We start from the raw sequence: 2,617 nt of genomic DNA, 5'->3' as shown, positions 1-2,617 counted from the left end.
AAAAATAACAAGACCCTGGCATTTGATAGAAAATGGTCACATATGGAGGATCTATTGCTGAGTGAAGTAAGCCAGGCTATGAAAGAAAGATATTGTATGTATCCACTCAATATATACTGACTATCCGCACTCTATGGTAGAGAGTGAAAAACTGGAGGACATAAAAGCAGTGAAGGTACTTAACGAGAATAGGACAGTGTGGAATGGGGGAGGTGAAGAGAAGAGGATAGAGAAAGATAGCAAGAGAATAATGGAGAGGCAGGACGTTAGTGAGAAACAGATATGGCTTATTACCTGTTGATGAGGACATGTATAGTATTCTCAACTGGATTGGTCTGAGAAGAATTTCATGATGGATAAAGTCTTTTTACAAGCAAAATGAGAAATTGTGATTGACTGCTTTAAAAAAATAATTAGAATAATAATAATAATGATTGGGGAAAACATAGAAAAGATATTGAATGTTGAAGTGGGGAGATTAATGTCTCTGTATTGACTGACATGCATGGCATTCCCTTTTGAAAAAGCAATGTAATGCACTGAAAAGTTATATGTAATCCAATGTAATATAAAGAAGATTATGATGACAATAAAAAGAAAAAGAAAAAAAAAAGAGAGAGCACTAAGGTTCAAGAAGTGGGTGGGAACACACATCTGCACCAAGAAGAAATGTGAGGAGCTGAACAACGTGCTGGCTGCCATGCAGAAAGCGGCTACCAAGAAGCACTGAGCCCGCCCCATGCCAATAAAGCTGACTTAACCACCTTCCCAAAAAATATGATTTTACCTTTATGATCAATGAACATTTCCATATTTCTACAAATAATGTTGACTTACATTTGGAAAGTCTTCAGATTACTTAAAAATAGGTTGATACTGTCATTACCAGAACAACATTTTCTCTAAGCTTATTATTTTCCACTATTAGGGCAAAAAACATTTAGAATAATCTACTGATATCCCAATATTTTTGACATTTTCCACTCTGGTTAATGGAGGAAAGAACTATTTTCACCCTGTTGTTATTAAGAATTATTCCCTATAATCTCAGTGAAGGTACTTAACGAGAATAGGACAGTGTGGAATGGGGGAGGTTCTTTCCCTGGCTGGAGCTAGCTTGTTTTCATTTTCTTTTGTTTTGAAGATGTTTTTGCCTTAGGGTGTATGTGTTTGCTGGAGAGAGACAGAGATAGTGAGAGGGAAAGTGAGAAATCACCCCCTGGGGAATGGCCACGCAGCAATCCTTTCTCTGCCATTCTCCTCCTGGGATCTTGGGCATGCATGCACGCATATCCAGCATGTTTCAAGACACTGGGTCCAGGACTCAACTGGCAGTTGACTACATGTGAGTATGGTAATATAACCACTAGGCCATCTGCTGGTCCCTTGAGTAGTTCTCTTTTGGGTGTGTGGGTTATGAGTGCTGTGCTGGAGAGTAGAGTGGGAGCCCTTGCTATCAACACATCCAGAGTTGTCACCCTCTCTCCTCTTCAAGACTCTATCTTGCCGATTCTAACCACTGTGGCCTCTGCAGATTCCACCTCTGACTCCTCATTTCAGGGAAACTGCTGGATGTGGCCTGGACTACCCTTCCCTGCACTACATCCTGTCAACTCTTCAGGCAAGAGTGGAGCTCACTTATGCTACCTATCACTTTGAGATCAGTGAAATTTACTGCATAATATCCAGAGTTCCAAGAACTGTTGGGTAATGTGTTTTGCTGGGTTTTTTAGTGGTTTAAGGTAGGAGGCTATATCTCTTGGTCAGAAGCACAAGTTCTCCCTGTCTTTGCTACTCTTTCAGTGCATTTTATACTCTATCTAAAATTTAATCTAACTTTTCACTTTTACACACAGCAAGTTGTAGTTAGTACTTAGTGTTAAATTTCTTCCATAATAGGACCAGCAGTTAGCGTAATGGCTATGTCACTGGACTCCCATGTAGTTGACCGCTTTCGAGTCCTCGACCCGGTGGCTTAAACTCACGCCAGGCATGTGTATCTGTGTCCCCATGATCCCAAGAGGAGAATGGAGTAGAAGGGATTGTGGCATGGCCATCCCCCCTGGGGGGTGATTTCTCGCTTTCTGTCTATGTGTCTCTCTGTCTGTCTGGCAAGTGCACGCGCCCTATGGCAAGAAACCTCTCCAAAAATAAAGAAAAATTTCTTCCATAACTATAAATTAAGTACCTTTTTTTCTCAGTGATAATGAATGTAGATATTTTTTTGTAAATTATTCCATATACATTGGTGAAAAACACATGATTTTATATAGTGCACATATAGATCTACAATTAAATATTAGATTGTTGGAAAAGTCATGACGTGTTTTTCATGCAAAATGCATCATGACTTTTCTGACGAGCCAACATATCTATGATTAAGTGATAACTATGTGGATGGAGAACTTCTCAGTTGAGCATCCTAACCTTTGTTAATATAAATACTCCAAATTTCATAACCATCTGATTTAGAAACACATACAGCTTAACAGAGAAATTTTCCAGCTGGATAAACTAGGTATTTCTTTAGATGTCTATTGCATAATATATATAACATAATACACATAGACAATACAGATACACACACAGACACACACTTTGCATATTTTGGAGCTAT

At 39.0% G+C, this 2,617-nt stretch overlaps 1 pseudogene; it reads left to right on the top strand.

Annotated features, from left to right (window-relative positions):
- LOC102477371 (60S ribosomal protein L36 pseudogene) overlaps positions 1-730 on the top strand; it is a 6,206-nt pseudogene extending 5,476 nt beyond the window's left edge.
- The last annotated feature ends 1,887 nt before the right edge of the window (positions 731-2,617 follow it).

The sequence above is a fragment of the Tupaia chinensis genome, unplaced genomic scaffold (genome assembly GCF_000334495.1).
Source record: "Tupaia chinensis unplaced genomic scaffold, TupChi_1.0 Scaffold000089_1, whole genome shotgun sequence".
NCBI lineage: Eukaryota > Metazoa > Chordata > Mammalia > Scandentia > Tupaiidae > Tupaia > Tupaia belangeri.
This window is presented reverse-complemented; position numbering and strand designations above follow the sequence as displayed.